The sequence below is a fragment of the Takifugu rubripes genome, chromosome 6, assembly GCF_901000725.2.
Source record: "Takifugu rubripes chromosome 6, fTakRub1.2, whole genome shotgun sequence".
NCBI lineage: Eukaryota > Metazoa > Chordata > Actinopteri > Tetraodontiformes > Tetraodontidae > Takifugu > Takifugu rubripes.
In genome coordinates, this window is record NC_042290.1 from 4,760,047 (window position 1) to 4,778,407 (window position 18,361).

Sequence of the window (18,361 nt, forward strand, 5' to 3'; positions counted from 1 at the left end):
CACGTTCATTCTCATAGGGAAAAGAATACTTTTTTTTTCTTAAATCCCGATACTGTGAAGCATTTTCCCATAATTCCCTTAATTCCTTCCTGGTCATATGGTAGTAGTAGTAGTCACTCGTGTCAAATCTAGCAGTAAAGCCGCTCTTTTGGGGAAGAACCTCGAGCTTTCTTCGTGAAAGTAAAAGCAGAACAAATCTGCGACGATTCGATGTTACACAACTGAACCAAACATTGGCTGAATTATAAAGGTTGTGTTTTGATCCAAGACACAAAAGCCCTGAAAGGTTTTCCCACAGACCAGCACTTAACGTGAGCAGCAGAACGGCGGGGTGTTGAGACTCTGACGCTTTCAACATTTTATGTATATATATAATTATTCCTCCCTCAAATGAAACCAATTAATTTGTTTGCCTTTTCAATAAGCTCCATCAACAGGGTGAAAGCCTCCAATCAGGCCCTCACATCTTTCAGGAGGAGCTGAGACAGGAATGAAAAAGGAAGCTGCAAAGAAAGTGAATAGCGATGAAGCAGGCGAGGCCCTCGTGGAGCTGCTTGCAAACTCCATTCCCAATCTGCCGGGAACAAACTCTGTCACGCAGAGAAACATCAAAGCCCACAACTTCTCTTCCTGTTTTTGTTGCAGGTTGAATCTTGTTCATTTATCTGATCCACACCTACAGATAGAGGGGCCATTCAATTGGGTTTGAATATTAACGCACTGTTTAATTCTAAAGGCTTTGAAAAAGATCAAAGACATCAAAGGGATTCACCCCAAATCCATTTTTCTTTCTCCTTTCAGAGTTAATCAATGTGTCGTAACGCCCACCTGATAGAACTGTTGGCAGGGCAGATCTGCCAAGCAGGTGCTGACTCGGTGGAGACATCTAGTGTCAGTCTGCGGAAAATGCAAACGCTGCCTCTTTTCCTGACGGGTTTCATCGAACGCCCGCCGTCTGTAATGGGCAGACACTAACGAGGCATCAGGCGGGATTGATTGATGTTGGCTTGTTTAGAGAGAAGCTAAAGGTGGAGGCTAAAATAAGGCAGGAAAAACTAGATCGGGGTCGGTTTGATGGAGAGCTGCGACTGATTTCGTGAGATTTATTGCTCAGGAAATTACTTCTGCCTCGAACCGAAGAGTCGCTGACTCTTTCAAAAATTGAATTTGATAAACAGGGAGCTAACGTCCGCCACCGCCGCCGGAGATGGAGATGGTTAAAGAGATTTCTCCGGCGTAATGAGCGGAGGAGCCGAGCAGCGAAGTTCAGGTTTTCCTCAGTGGGACTGACAACGTTATTTCATGTCAACACACGGCCAGAAAGTCAGTCAGACAGAACATAAGCGTGTTTGTGAGCTTTGTGGCGCTGCTGGTTCCATATTTTATTGGGCCAGAATATACGACAGATCTTTCTCAGATAGTTGAGGAGGAAAAGTGGACGTTCCTTATGGCAGATCGACTCGTACTCTGCTCCTACTGTAGAAGCAGCCCAGCCAAGCAGTTTTTGCTTTAAGGCTGTAGCTGGTGGACTTGTCTTGTTTAGATCACCCAAGTCTGTGCTGAGGCCTTTTTTGTCCTGGCTAATCAGATTTTCTAGCTACACAAAGTCGATACCAACTTATAAAGGCTCATTACTTATGGTGTTGATGGAAATCCATTTGGGTTTGATGGTATTGACAACGGGGCCAGTTTTCGGGCATTCTGGGGGAGTTGATCAGTCTTTTCCTGTAGAGGTGTTATAGCAGATGACACAGCTAGGTCCTCAACAGCTAGGTCCTCAGCGGCTAGGTCCTCAGCGGCTAGGTCCTCAGCGGCTAGGTCCTCAGCGGCTGGGTCCTCAGCAGCTGGGTCCTCAGCAGATGTTTTTGGAAGTAGTTTTTTGTGAACCCAATTGTTGAGCGTGAGGAATGGATGTGGGGGAATGGGGGCGGGGGGGCACAGCTCTGAGGCGGTATTAATGCGTATGATGCTGCTGTGAAAGTGTTTCTAGAACTTTCCCTTTACTGTGGTTGTATGAAGATCGTATGAAGCATTCTGTGCAACGCTCTTTGATGTTGCAAGTGTAAATGTCTGGTGTGGCCCCCCCGTGCCCCCTCTGGTTCATTAGGCTTAGGTCGGTTATGCACAACTCAAAAAGTCAGCAGGCTCCCTGGTGTTGGTCATTATTTTCCTGCCAGATTTAGACCAAACAGGGACACTGGAGATTTGTGATCTTTATAAAGGGTGCTCAGATTTCCCAGATGATGTATTTTCTGCCTCTCTTGCTGGTCCATCCATGAGAGACACCGTATCTCTCCTTACCTCTTTCCTTTTGGATCTGAACAGAGCTCTGCTTGATGGCTCCCACGTGGTTCAGACCTTCCTTGTGCTGAGTTTGGTGTTGCCCTTAGCCCAAGCAGACCCTTCCACACCCGTGGCTTCCAGTCAGCTTTCACCAGGACTGATCATTCTACTTCCATGGAAGCTTGGGTCTGTTCCAGGTTTTCAGTCTTTTTACAGGGTGGAGGTTGTTATCCCCACGTGCTGCTTTTTTTCCTGGTTGAACCTGATTGGTCCAGGAAGCGTCCCTGCCACAACAAAGGAGCGTCCATTTATCTATTCCTCTCATAAAGACGGCACCAACGTGGTGCCCTTGGATCTTTGTGGCTGAGCAAATGTTATATTACAATGCTGATGATGCTGAGAAGGTCACATCCTGAATTTACCGCTCGTGTGTTGAGCAAACCTGACATTCTAGCTAAATATTCACATCCCTGCGCCCCCGAAAGAGGTTTCCGTCGATACAACTCCAAGTTGTAGAATTTGAGGCTCCCAGTCATGTTCGTTATATTTCATGCGTTGGTTTGTGCAGCGGTCCCCCGGTGCTGCTGAACAGTGCTGGTAGCGCCTTCCTCGGTGCTCGCTGTTCATTTATAGTCTTGAGACTGGCCCAGTTCTGCAGGTGTAAACAACAGGATCCGCCATTAGGAAGTGGGTTGCACCTGGAGGGTGGAGGAGATGACCGCAGACTCCCACAGAAGACCCTGTGTAGGAGAGCTGGTGCTGAGCGTGCACTCCGAGCTCTGGGATTTTCAACCTTCATTCCTCGGTTGTGCGGCTCTTCGGGGCAGGTTATCGGTTTTTCCGCCGACGTCTGCAACACAACTGCGTTTTATTTTGACATTCGTCCACCATTTTGACCTTCTCTAACGCGTTACCCTTCCGTCGTCTTGGCCTGGATGAGCCCGTCCCGAGTAACGGCTCCGGTAGTCCAAACCGGCTCAGTCGCTACTTACCGATGTTTTGGGTGGACTTTCCCTTTAAAGTGAGCCGTTTGATGAGCCAGGGATTCACGCCCGGGCCATACTGGAGCCGTTCAGTCATTCAGGGCCGAGTTCCACCGCGCTGACAAGTCCGAGGCTTCCTGACGGACTCTAAGTGCAGGGAAATCTACCTCTGGATGACCCCCCACTCCCGCTTACATCGTCTTCCATCACGGCTGTTGGGAGCTGCCAGGTCAGCTGTCACCTAAGCTCACCGTCGGCCGCGGTCCTGGCCATTGTCTCACCCATCCGTTAGTCCCGCCGGCGACAGATGAGGTGGGTGAGACAGTCAGGCAAGGTTAGAAGCACAGTCTTCCTCTCATTACTCTGGCCTTGTGCCCTGTCATTACTTTCAGCTCCCCCCTGCCTCCACGTCCCACACCCCCTCATCCATCTGTCAGCAGCGCTCAGATCAGTTCAGTACAACCTCACACCCACAGCCACAGGCATGTTTGATTTCAGCATTTAAGCTGTTGCACTTGGCCTGCGCTTCAAAAAGTTTAAAGGGAGTTTAAAGTTTTACTCCTTTTAAAACGCAGCCTGTGTTGCCGAGCAAGTCATGAAAAAAGTCACCACATACTTGCATATTTGCCACCGCGCCGCCGGTGGCAAATGTGTCCGGGGGGGTGTATTAGCATCACTCTGAAGCATTTCACTGGATTCGTTCTTCTATTTTTAGCTCTAACCTTTGGATCTGATGCCATTTGTTGCGCCTGTGAAAGTGTGCAGATAAAACAAACAGATGAAAATGATCAGGCTGCTGGTTTTGCCTCAGTGACCTTATTTAATGCCCTGGTTCAAGAAACTTTTCACATCAAATAGAGCTTGGACTGCCTAAAACACTGGGGCCTGGGCTTGTTTTACACACCTATTGCTTGGAGAAACACCAGGAAACAGTAGTTGGATGTAAAAGTTGCAGTTTATAGTCTAGAAATCATCACTTTGTGCCTGTGTGGAGGTTTTGACAGTGTTATTATTGCTTTTGTTATCATTGTTGCCCCCTCTCTATGATAGCATCTGCTGGCTAAATTAGCTATTCAATTCAGCAATTCCTTTATCCAACATGTAGGACAGAGAACATCTTAAACCATAAAGGTAGAAGATGGACCTATGTGAGTGCGGGGAATAAAAACCAGACACAGCACACATGGTTTTACACATGCTAATGCTAACAATGGAGTGACTGAAGCCTGGATCAATTTGTTTAAAACACAAAATGTTGAATGCTGGGATTCTCTGTTGCTGGGCAGGAAAACAGAGAAAATCTCATACACCCTTTGAAGAACATGGCCATTGTGAAAAGGTAATGTCCTTGAACCTTATCAAACTCAGACGTTGCATGGCTAAACGCTCCAACATATGACAGAATTAAATGACAAATACCCTCAAATGTGAAGAGCGTCGCCTGAAAGCTGCATCTCACCGCAGTGCTAGTCAGATCCGGTACTTCCTCCCTATGCCGCAGCATTTGCATAACCGCTCTTGACCCTGGCGAAGGAACAAAAGTACAGGATTGGAAACAGGAAGAGTGGAAAGACCTGAGTCACTTACTCCTGCAAAAAGAGATAATTAGAGCGGGTGTATCTCTTTCATCTGGTCACGGTGCACTCTGGTAACGACTGCGGCGCCCCCGGCTCATCAGCAAGACCCCAGACCTAATTTGCAGTTCCTGATATGACCCTCCTATGCACTCATGTCTGTGAAATCTGTGCTCCCAAACTAATTAAACAGAAACACAACACTGAAGCAGCAAATTCTAATTATTACCACTCCAAAATATGAGCTTTTTTTTTATCAGTTTATGGACACTTAGAAGCCCACCAGCGGTGCTTTTTAGGATTTTAAGACTGATGATTAAGGCATGACCATGAATTAGCAACTTTGTCTACTGTCCTTTTTAAGACTGGATGTGGTGCTGATGAGGGGTCGTACCACTTTTTCTGCAGAATGTTTTTTTTTATTGGACATTGCACATGACAAAATGAAAAATAAAGCAATAACAATAATGGATTCTGACAGCGGGGCTGCATCCAGGCTGTGTGTGACACCACAACCAAATAGCCTGTGTTGGGTTAAAAGGTACCCCCGATGTTTTTAATATATTTAATGACTCATAAAATATAGAGAGGATGTTGGAAGGGACCTGGCACGGATGCTCGTTATTTATTCCAAGCACTCTGCATTTGCAAATTTAATTTTGCCTTCCATTTTATATAGTGGGCCAATGCAAATGTGTAGTATGCAGAGCCATGGCAGCACGTCAGCAGGGGCTCAAGGTTGTGCTTATACAACTAACAGGGTAAGGGGAAACTGTGTCGAGGAGTGTGTAACATTGTGGCTCTTCTGCATGGTTATCTTGGAAAAGACAGAGGGGATAAACAGCCTGAGAAACAAAGTGGCACCCACTGTAATGTCTTCTCTGCGGGACGCTCCTCGGCATCAGCTCCACGCCGCGGCATTAGCATCTCAAACCCATTGATCAAGAGGCTGAGAAGCAGGGTGAGACGCTGGAAATGCTTATATCCCTGTAGGTGAAATGGCATCTGTTGAATTCATGCATGAGCATATAAGCCCTCGACATTATAGATGGACTTTTCTACAGACTGCAGAAGTAAATTCATCCAACAAAGTGATGTTTATGGGTGCAACAGAGGGGATGCTTCTTCTCTTGACCTTTCTCCACCTCCTGAAAAGCTACAGGCCTCGAGCCGTCACAAAATCTTGTAAAACTTTGCACATAATTCATTGTAACATTTGTTAACAGGCTGTTATCGAACTGCCTCCCTCCGAGTTCTGTGTGCAGCTCTGCCGGGTTTTCTCATTTACGGCCGAAAGGGGGCAGTGTTGCTCCGCGGTTGGCCGCCTGGTTTTGGTGAGTTTTTAAAAAAATATATTCTTATTTTTTTTTAGTGCAGAAGAATCTTCTGTTTATGGATCACATACAGCGGGAAGCTTGACAAAAAAGGGAGGAAAAAATATTGCAAAACAAATGAATGAAACCACCGGGGGAGATACCTCTTGGTCGGAGCCAAATGACTTCAGGCGGCTTCATTTAAAGAGCTAAATCAGATTTTATGCTAAAATTGTTTCATAATTAGAGAATACAGTAGCGCCACAAGGGGTGTTGCACAACAATATATCAGGACAAGCCGCGGGGGCAGCAGGTATACAGACCATCCAAGGAGTTTACTGTAGCATGAAAGGTTCCCACTTGGTCTCCTCAGATGCACCACAGCCCTCAACTTGAGTGTGCGTTAACTCCAAAGCTGAAGGTGAAATATTCAATCACAAGCTGTTACCTTTGTGCAACAACCCCCCCATCACCACCTTTATCTTTTAAAAGTGAAAACGGCATTAATAAAAGATGAGGTCACGCTTCCTTTTATAGGCACCACAATATCTGTGACATGGCTTGCATCACTAACAGAGAGCCAAAGGAGAGATTCAGCCGGGATCCACTTTCTTTGGATCCAGCGTCTTTGAAAAGGAGCTGATGCGGCGGCGGGGCGCCGAGTCAAGCGTTCCCGTTTCAATGTGCTCTGCTAAATGGAAAGTGGACTTAAGTTGTCATCTGGGGGGGCGAGAGCGCTGAGGTTGTTTTGCACGTCAACGCTCCCAAAGTGGCCGCACAATAACGAGCCCGGCTGTGTTAAAAGCTCCCAGATGGGCGATGCCAGCAATGACTTTCTCAGTGTTGGGTTTTGTCGCCGATTCAGCTCCGGCCAGAACTCACCCCCAGGTAGGTTCTGAAGGGATTTGTGCAAAACCAAAAGAAATCAATACAGCCGCCTGGTGTCATTTTGTGGTTTTCATACACAAGTGGCGACCCGAGGGCGGCCGAGCGGCGGGGTCGCATCCCGAGATCAACAGGTGACAGAAATCTAATATGGAACCCAGAGTTGAATTAGCACACGTCAGCGGACAGCGAGGAACCCCCCCGCCAAGGGAGACAAACATGCACGTTCCCCTATTTGTCTGGGAAGAGTGTTGAAGCTGGAATATGAAGGCCAAATCTGATTTTCAGGTTTTGTTGATGGTGTTGTTGACGCGGAGAGGCAACAACAACAACAACAAGGCACAAGAGCGCGGGGAGGCGTCGCGGGCGGCGGGCGAGAAGATTGACTCGGGCCCGTCTGAAATGAGGCCGTGCACTCACTGTTTCACCACGGCTGTGGACGGACCCTGAATTAGGGAGGAAAAATGACATGAGGAATAAAAAATCCCCCGCGCGCTCCTGTTGACAGACCTGGCTCCTCCAAAGTTTAGTGAGGAATTCTGAAGTCATTTTTAAAGCTACGGTGCAAAAACCGGAGGTCAAAGTGGATGCGGCCACGCTTTTTCTCACCAGTAAGTCCGTTTTCTGGAGGGTCTCGTTTGAAAACCACCCAAAAGGACGGTTCACCACTGCCTCCCACGCCTACGGACACCAGGGGAACGAGCAAGATGATGGCAGGTCCCGGATCAGCAGAGACGCGGCCAAATGTCTGGTTTAAACCCAAGTTAATCTGCCCCCCACCCCGGAGGCCGCCGGCATACAGGCTGGACAAAGGAGACGTTTTCCAGCAGATTTTGCTCAGGAAAACCGGCAGCTGTGGCGTCAGCTGTTGTTGTCTAGCAACAGTCGTCCATCTTGCTGTCCTTGCTTTTTTCCCTTCCCCTCCTTCCATGAAGAAATGCTGATGTTTTTTTTCCCTTGCTGTGCCTCCGAAACTCCGGGTTTAGTGCAAATCTGCAATTCAAATGCAATTACGGCCCCTCCTGTCTGTCACTGGGAGCTCCGCTGGTCACTCCAGGTATTTTTATTAGATTTCTCCCCCTGTATTTTCCAAACTTGGCACTAAACGACAGCATAAAACCTTCTTACACACGTAGTTGAACGTTTGGCCTCATCTCAATGGGGTCAGACGGTCTGAAATAAAAAGGAAAAATCTCTTCTGCCAGACCACAAACTCACTTATACTGGGTATTGATCCCAACACCTTTGTCACCAGCAGCAAGAGGCCATACCTGCATCCCATAATAACCCTTTCTGTCTCTGTCAAAAGACATGATGTGTTTACCTTGTTGCACCAGCAACTCTTTAGCCCGGAAGAGAGGGCGACGGATAGCGAGATAAGGCTAACTCTGTGTGTGTGTGTGTGTGTGTGTGTGTGTGTGTGTGTGTGTGTGTGTGTGTGATGCGTGGGTGGCCAGAAAAGCGACTGTAGTTCATCAGCGAGTGCCTGGCAGTGAGAAACACCAAATCAGAGGACAAGTACTCCTTCAGCTGGAGACTATCGATCCGGTTTCAACAGGCCGTCCAGAGAGCATTGATCCGTCTCATATCCCCCCTCCATGGTCGTCCTCACGGCACGTTTGGCTTTCAATAAGACCCACTTCTCATCTCATATTCGGCCTATAAAAATGATTATTTTGGTTTGGGGAAAAAAAAGAGAAAATTGCGTCATCTTCTGAGGCAGAAGGCGACACGGGGGGGCGTGAAGGGTGGCCCCCCGGATTGGGCGCCGAGCACTTGGAAGTGGTTCAGACGGCAGCGTCGCCACTCACCAGCAGCACATTCCGCTTTAGTCTCACCAGTGCTCCACATTGTTGTCTGAAATTGGATTTTCTGGCCCCAGTAACTTAAAATGATAGCAGCGGGTTGTAAATCCGCAGCAGTCAGTCCGGAGCTGCTCGGTGGCCCCCCGGGCCAGAAATCTGAGGGGGGGGGGGGCGACGTGGGCGGAGGAGGTGGTTCTCCAGCCAACATTCATCACCGTGTTATAGCTAACCTGACATTTTTTAATGGGTGGGGGGGTGTTGTTCCTGGCCCAGACATGACATCTAGTGTAAAGTAGACGATTGTTGCTAGATTTACACTCCAAACGTCACATCTCATATATGTAAATGTGTGTTGCTATGACAATGACATCACCTAGAAGAGGGGTCACAGGGTTCACTGGAGCCCTTCCGCTTCAACCAGTGTCAGCCCGGGTTCTGTTGAGCCTGTTTTTACCCATAATTCCTTTGGTCTTCCTGTATTGGAGACATGAAACTGGAGTTTGTCACAAGTGAGATCCCGTTCGTGGCCGGGGGGGCGGCATGTGGCATCGGTCCGGTCATGGAAGAGGAGGCAAAAAGGCCGACTTGTTTGTACAGCTGATGTGTGGACGATCTCGTAAAAGCTGCAGGGATGATAATGGGGGGCCGCCGTTCGCCCTGATCCCTGCTCGGCACCATTTTACTGCACTACACCCCATTTTTATAATGCCATTTGTTATAACATTAACAGCTGTAAATACTGGAGAGTCTCTTTACGTCCCAGATCAATGCGAGCGCCTCGGCCCCCCGTCATTAATCATGGAAGAAACCTTTTATGAAGCAATCTCACTTTATTCATAAAGGATAACAGCAGAGCTCCATTAAAATGTCACACTATTTATCTTTTGTGTAACCTGCCTGCGGTCTTACAAACTGCCCCCTCCCCCCTCTGTCTCTCCCCCTCCTCTCTCCCTCTCTCCACCCCTCCTTCTCCCTTCTCTCTCTCTCTCTCTCCCCCTCCTCTCTCCCTCTCTCCACTCCTCCTTCTCCCTTCTCTCTCTCTCTCTCTCTCCCCCTCCTCTCTCCCTCTCTCCACTCCTCCTTCTCCCTTCTCTCTCTCTCTCTCTCTCCCTCTCTCCACTCCTCCTTCTCCCTTCTCTCTCTCTCTGTCCCCCTCCTCTCCATCTCTCCCCCTCTTTTCCTCCCACCTCCTCTCCATCTCTCCCCCTCTTTTCCTCCCACCTCCTCTCTCCCTCTCTCCACCCATCCCTCTCTACTTCTGTCCCCCTCTTTCCCTCCCACCTCCTCTCTCCCTCTCTCCACCCCTCCTTCTCCCTTCTCTCTCTCCCCCTCCTCTCCCTCTCTCCCCCTCTTTTCCTCCCACCCCTCTGTCTCTCCCCTCCTTCTCTTCCCCCTCTCTCTCCTCCCCTGTCTCTCCATCTCCCTCTCTCCCCCTCTTTCCCTCCCACCTCCTCTCTCCCTCTCTCCACCCCTCCTTCTCCCTTCTCTCTCTCCCCCTCCTCTCCATCTCTCCCCCTCTTTCCCTCCCACCTCCTCTCTCCTTCTCTCCACCCCTCCTCCTTTCTCTCTCTCCCACCTTGCCCACCTTCGCATAAAATAACATGGCGGCAGTAACAAGGGGGTAGTTTACAGTGATAACAAAGAGGCCATAAAAGGAGCAGGGGGCCATTAAATTAAGAACTTAAAGACAACTTATAACAATTAAAACACCAGAAAACAAAGTAATCAAGTCAGATCAACCAGAGCCTTTGAATCCACTGTCCTCTGTATCCAAGGCAACTTAACGCCAGAGTGGTTCGGTCATAAAATATACAGCATGTGATTTATTACATCTGAGTCAATGCCAGCAGCCAGATGGGGAAAGCATGTTTTATGAATGTCCGGCTCGGACTTCTTGATGAACTGCTGGGTGGCTGATCCTTGGCAAAGGCCGGGCCCGACACATCAGAGCGTGTCAGAGGAGCCCTGGAGGAGCCGACCCGCTTTGGGCTCCTATAGAAGGCAGCTATTTTAGCTTTCCTTTATGCCTTCAGAGAGGACGCTCATTAGAATTTCCACGTGTCCTAGCCAGCGTCATTTACCCCAAAATGGCTTTACTCTTAATTATCTTTCAGATCTAATACCAAACCAACTTTTGGATGAAAAATTGCAATCTTTAACAGAATGAATGTGATATCCTAGAAGGTGACTGCATTAGCCTAATAGTAACTACTAGCACGGAAAAAGATGTAGGTTCCTCAAAAAGTCCACCAGGTCCTGGTGAAAAGGTTCAAGAAGAGGACTCCTGCTTCCTGGAGGATCTGCTCCCTGTGGAACCTCGTCTCGTCTCGTCTCGTCTCGTCTCGTCTCGTCTCCTCTCCCCTCCCCTCCTCTCCCAGGAGGAAAGTTGAGGTTCTCATTTTCTTTTAATAACACTGATAAAGTAATAGGCTGCTCTACCGTTGTGAAGCACCTTCCTATATGTTCCGAGGGCATCTCGCCAGACTAAATGAGATCCTTCCACATTTCTATATAATAAGGATAATTCCCTTTGTTCTGAAGACTTTTGTTTTGAAGAGACAAAACAGTCTGAGGCATCATAACTATCCATTTGTGAAATTGAACCAGCAAGAGGGAGCTCTATTATGGTTCAAACATGCATTTACGGATTGCCCTCTACTGGCTGAAGCCAGGCTGTAATTGTAATTTTATCCTGGCAGGCAATGAAGTGAACATGGAGGCAGTCCTTCATCACCAACCACCCGCTTTCATCGGGCTGCCTCCAACATTCGCCCGGCTACAACGGAGTCTCTCAGGGCTGCAAGCTCAGCCACAAGACAGCTACATAAACATTCACATCTGACTGCCAAAGCAGCGCTGCATTTACAGACAGGGCAGCGGAATCTGGGGCAATTTCTTCAGGAAAATGTCCATCACCTGTTCCTGCTGTACTAATGGTCCCCTCCTGCTCTCAGACTAGCCCATGCAGGCTAATGAGCTGGTCCATCGGCGGATTTGAGGGTGTTCATCCTGACCTCAGTCAGGGTCTGGATGTCCTTAGCTACTAGCTTACTGTTGTTAGCGTGGGGCTAATGCAAGTGCTTGGTGGCATGTGTATGGTGTATGTTGCCCAACTGTGGAACACGTTTCCCTCAACACTGGTTTCATGATTGAAAACGGACCAAACTCCATTCCCTTTTTGACAGTGTCTCAACATTTGACGACTTGGGACAAGAATGGGCTCAAGTTGACATCAGTTGGTCATGCCAGCACCACCTTTACCCCCTCACCTTTATTACATCTCCTATCTGACCCACTTACCTGGTCTCATCTGTACACTCCAACACCTGCATCTGTGCACCCCTGGCAGCCCGGTGGATCTTTAAACGCAGCCATTCCCACTCATTTCCCTCCAGTCCATTATTTTCCTTTGATAATTGCCAGCAGAACACTTATTTATACCCACTCTGCCTTCCTCTACAGGCGAGTCTCGCCCGCTGTGAATCTAGCTACTGCAGGATCCTGCTGCAGAAATGTATTAGCAGCGAGGTGTTGACTCAATTATTTTTGGATATGGCGCAAAGTAAAGCTACGAAACTGGCACGCACAGGGCCGCCTGACACTTTTAGAACTTAATTAATTTGACATTTAATTCATACATCATTACTGTTGCAATGTTAGGCACACCTTAGAATGCAGAAAGACAGAAATAGGACGCGGTAAAACTAGCACAACGACTCCTCCCGCAGAGAGAGGAGTCATACAGCAGAGGGTGAAAACGCTCAGCTGATGATGTTTGGATTACTACGTCCAAAATATCACATTTGACCCTATAACATTCAGATTTCTTCAAAGAACTCTTCAAAACAGCTGCTCACATGGAAACAACTCCACCTCCTAGACACATTTTCCCTTCAGGGATGTGATCCTTCACACCGGACAGTATTTTGCAAACATGGACGCCTCCTCCTCTGCAGAGGTCTCTGTGGTTTCCACGCTGGATCTGCGTATAAATAGTCCAATTTGCCGTATTTTCCTAATGTAAACATTCGAGCTATCTTTGAGTAACCTCAGAGTGAAAGCGGTTTCCGAACCCCAGTCAAATCTTTGACTGAAGGCAGGTTCCTTTCAGATAGTTGGAGCACAAAGAGCGCACCTTCAAGGCTGTCACCCTCGCATTTTTGATGTCAGAATTCAGAAGTATTTATCTTAATTGGGCCTCTCCACGCTGCCTGGCTCTCTCCCTGCAACATCTGAGAGTGCTTAGCAACAAGGAGTTATTCATTCACCACAGTCATATCTGCTTGGCTGCGATTGCGCTGTGATAGTGACTCGGGGTTAAGTAAGACCAACCCCCCACACTCAAAGGCACCCGCCCCCCTCTGCGTCGAGATTATCGTGGTGATCGTTGTCTCCCTGCACATCTTGGGTGATTCTCTAATCTTAAAGTTCTTATATCAGATGAAGCGGTTTCTCCAGGTTGTGGATTATTCCAGAACGCTTTATGTACCCACAGGTTCCCAGCTGTCAAAACAAAGAACGGCTAAATAAATAAAGGGATTTAAACCTATGACCTAAGGACAGACTTTGTGAATTGAGCGTCCCCAAACCCCCTGATTCTTAAGCCTCGGAAGCTCTTAAGAATTGTTCAAATAGTTTATCAGTCAAGAACTGTGTTGAGATCATTAATTATTAATAAATTAATAAATTAAGTCCCTGTGCGAGAGACATTGTCAAGATTTCCCTAAACAGCATTGTTTTAAGCTGTGAGCCGCAGGAATGTTGCCCTTGTTGGACCAAAACAATAGCTGCATCCAGCTCATGCTGCAGAAGGAAAATGGCTCTGGCAGACATAATTGAAACACGCAGCAGAGATAGTGGACAAAAAGAGACTCTCCTGGACACCAGTGTTAGATGAATACCGGTTTTTCTGTTTGTTCTCCCTGTTGAAAAGGTGCAAATAAATACAGATCGGAGATGCGTGATGAAGATCTACATTTAGATGAAGAGCTGCCTGCATCTGGTAAGACCTTAGGGTGACTTTGATGCATATGATGAGAAATGAAAGTGCTCAACTGTATGTCTGGTACTGGTGCATCCATAGAGGAGGAGCAGGAGGAAGAGGAGGAGGAGATCCTCTCAGTCGTTGCTGTTGCTGCTGTGAATCATGGATCTCTGCGCAGGAAGTCAGCCTAAGACTCCATTTTGCACCATACAAAGGGCTCCGTCTCATCTTAGATGGTAAGAAATACACCGTATCCAAGGAAGGATTGAGATTAATCCCCGCTGTTAGCCTCTGCCTCCAGGGCATCTCCGCTCTGCCCCCTCAGTGATCTACAGAGGTGGTCCACTGCTGTTCTTTGGCCTCGTCCAGCCGCGTCTTGTCTGATATCAAACCGTAAAGTTTGATGATGTCTGTGACTCTGAAACTACGAAACCCCCCACACACACACACACACAAACAGACGCACACACACACACACACTGTTGCGCGTGGATGTGAACTTCTCCCCAGGCGGGGAGATGCTTGAACTTTTAAAAGCACAGGCACAATCAAAGAACGGCCATGGATTTCTCCTCTTTTCATTTCACCGAAGCTAGCGGGGATTTGACGGCGGAGGGGTGGCGTCTGCGGCTGTGAAACCTTATCTGTCAGAAGGTTCCTCACTTAGACGACTTTGACGAGGAAGATAAAAATAATGAGTTAAACGCGGCGGCTGCATGTTGTGACGATCGGTGGTGAAATATTGGATTAAACAACGTCTCATCCCTCACAGCTTTCAATCTAGACCCCCCCCCCCCCATTAAACGTGACTCTCCACAGCTGCAGCCAGGACCTCTAGGTGGTAGCAGAGATCCACCTGGATCCCAGCTCTGCTGGGAGGCGCTCCGGATGGACTCGGCATCCACAGACGGTAGACAAAAGGATGAAAAAGGTTGACGAAAGACGCAGAGGCCTTTGATTTGGCCTTCTTTTCTTTTACGCCCGCTCTTTTGGTCTTTGTCTCATCTATCCTCTCCGCCTCTCCGCTTGTGCCCTCATTGTGCGGATCAGAGAAAGTCGGACCCTGACTTTTGAAGAGGGACCAAATTTACCTTTATTGTGAGGCTTTTTTAAAAGGGAACATTAGATACTGGGGTTAAGGAGGTGTAGCTTCCTGTCCCTGCCAAAAAAGCAGCCTCCTGCTGGGGAAAAAACATTAAACAAATGACATTTTAGCCTCAAGCTGAAACATTTTGGGCTACCATCGGTGAACTATTAACCCGGAGAACAGAGTGACTTTGTTCTTCAGTCCCTTCGCTCCTCTGGGCACTTTCTATTCCTGCATTTCAATGTGGATTTTCGTGTCAAAGCTACAGATATCTGACTTTATATAGAGTATAGATAAGGACACCATTCCTCAAATTATGAAGCTCACATCGGCTCTGGAGGAGGAGTAACGCTAATGCGAAGGCATTTTTCTCTTCAAGCACGACGCCTCCTTGCTTGTCATTACAAATTCGCGCCTTGTTTCATCTCGGAAATATCCTGCGCATCCCAACTAATCGGGAGAATGACAGAATAAACACAACCGAATGTATTTATACAGGCCCCGCGTTTATCAAAGTTTCCTCACGGTGTGAGACGTTTTCCCGCGAAGAAGTTTTGTAGCGGCGGAAGGCGGCGTCAGCAGAAACAGACCCACGCATACGGGTAATAAATCACAGCAGATGTAATTGGTCGGCGGTAATCACCCTATCGCTTTCATCTCAGCTCAAAATGTGTTCGCTCCGAGCGGGAAAACAAACACATTAATTTCTAATCACTCCAACAGAGGAACATTTTATATTCTCTTAGTTTTAACAGGAAAAAAAAGACAATTTTTACATCAAGGCGAAGTGCTTGAAGCTGAAGTCGTGCACGGCTAATACATGATCATAATGTTGCTTCTGAGCAGCAAATGAACTTTGAATATTCCAGGAATCCATTTTCAAAGGGGAAAATTTTCTTTTTTTTTCCAAATCAAATTGGAGATCCACCATTAGCGGCAGCCAAACGTATCTAATGACTTTCCCGTTGGAGCGTCAAGAACTCCGAAAGTCGAGCCACAATCGCTCTTTTCCGCAGCCTCGTTAGAAATGTAATTTCAGGCGGGCCGAATGTCTTTTATCCCACAGCCATGTTTTCAGAGGCAAAAGGTGATAATTCCGCTTCATAGGTTGCTGCTGCTCTTCCATTATATCAGGAGTTCACAAAGTTCAGGGCGACACGTTGCGGTGCAAATTCCGGGCAAAGGTGTGACCGAAGTCAGGGGAATCGATTATAACACGTGTGGCACGGATCAAAAGCAGGACGGCAGCGAGCCGCCTGGCCGTTGCTGCGGTTTACCCATTCTTGCTTCTGACAAGGAAGAAATTCCTGGTGTAAATAATTTCATTTGTTTGTCTTCCTGTTTGTCTTCACACACCATTTACTGACATATGCAGTTTTAATTTGTCATTGGAGGAAACAGAGCCCTCGGAGGAACCTCTGCAGACCACAAGATCACGCAAACCTCAGACTGAAAAGCCTCAAAACGGGATTAGAACCTAGAACTGTGTTTCTATGAACTAGCCACGGCTATTAGCGCTGAAATCAGATAACAACAAAGTGGCAATTCCCCAGTCCCCCAAGAATTAGCCCTCTGCAGGTCTTTGAAGCTTTTCTTAGCTAATTCCTGACAATGCTAATAAATGTCTTGAAACTAAGACACATTCAAAGTAATTGACAAGCTACAGAAATAGGAGGCAGGAGGGTTGAGACGTGACAGGTTTCTGTTTGTTTTGGCCTTTAAACAGCCTAATTCACAGTGTTGGCACTATCACTTATGGTTTCAGACTCACTGGTCGCCACATTAACCGTACAACGTGAGACATTCCCCCCGGGAGACCCAGTTCGGATGTACCAGACCGGTTCCTCTGTGGCTCGGGGCCTGAAGGGACTGATGAGGAAACCACACAGCTCATTTGCTGCTTGTTCACCTCCAGACAGGAAAAGGATGAGACAAAACAACGCGCAAGCGAGGACCGACCACCGCGCCCACGGAGTCGGGGACACGGTACACGTGGCTCCCTCCTGGACCGCACCAGCTGGGACCTCCTCGCCGTACCCCCGCCGACTTCACTCATGCGGAGCGTATCCAGAGCTCGGCACAACAATATATTCTGCAGGGAATGAGCGACTGTTTTGTTCAGCATCCTGTTCATATAAGGTGTTCGCATTTAGAATTTGAAAACACATTCACAGTTACACAAATAAAAATTAAAGCTTTTTTTAAAATGTATAATAGATCTGATGGCTACACAGACTGCCAAAGGGACCAGCTTGATTGGAAAAGGACTGAAGAAAGCAGAATATGTTTTGAATTACAGTCCCTTCCGTTGCTGGTAAAATATTTTGGCTTTGCAGTTGTGTCCTCTACAATTGTGTCCTTAACCGATTCCAAGAAGGCGCTTTACTGATGTGATTAATAGTTCTGGTGTGGGAAGAGTGTGCCTCTGAGTTCATTCTCACCAAATTGTTTCTGAGAAATACTGTTTTCCCTGAAACCGGAATAACTGAACACAGGGAATAAAACCTGAAGGAAGAAGACAAAGGTTACCCGAGCTAAAGTTCCGTCTTCGCTGCAGTAGAACGGCGACAATAGCAGCCAGTGTAAATGTTAAGCGTAAATATGGGAGACTGGAATAGTCAGGAGGTAAACTCTATTAAGTAGACTTTTTCCTGATAAATCTCCAGTTAATAGTAAGCCAAACAATCTCTGGCTCATTATAAAATGAACAGATGAAATATATGAACAAAAATATTAAAAATACAAACAAAAGCTTTGAAAATGCTTTGGCTAATTGACATAAACCCACCCTGGAACCCTCGCTGACCAGGTGAAGGTGCTCCTGTCTAACATCTCCTGCGTAATATTATATTTTTCCCACCAAAAGGTCACGTTCGTGTCTCATCAAGTCAAATTTATAGTCCTATGGGGGCTGGGAACTTTATACCTTTGACCTGAGGGTAGAGGAGCGAACTCTATGGAGAGGGCGGTCATCACAGTCCAAAATGGGCAGAGCCCTCCTGAGGACATGAGGGTCAAATAAATCAGAAAGGAGACTGATCCCCACCCCATGACCTCGTCAGCAACACTGACAAGCCGACCCAGCTCGTTTCGACTGGCAAAGATTAAGAATAAAGCTCCATAACAATAAGTGACGCGGCAAACAGTCATGACAGGCAAACACCTGCTGGTCTCCCAAAGAGGTCCCCTCTGCTGCTTCTGAAGGCCGGAGGTTAATAGAAAGGGTTGAACATCCGCCATGAAAGCTGATATTTGAGGACAAAATGGGGCAATTGCCCAAGCTGTGAAGATTATGGCAGCTGCTAGGCTCTTACTGTCCGATGGAAGTTCATTTAGGCTCCATGGTGACCTTTAACATGTGGTAAAATAGTTCATGCCTGTTAATGTGCATATGGGCCTGGTCCTGCTCAAGGTTTCTTCCTGTTAAAAGGGAGTTTTTTCCTACTC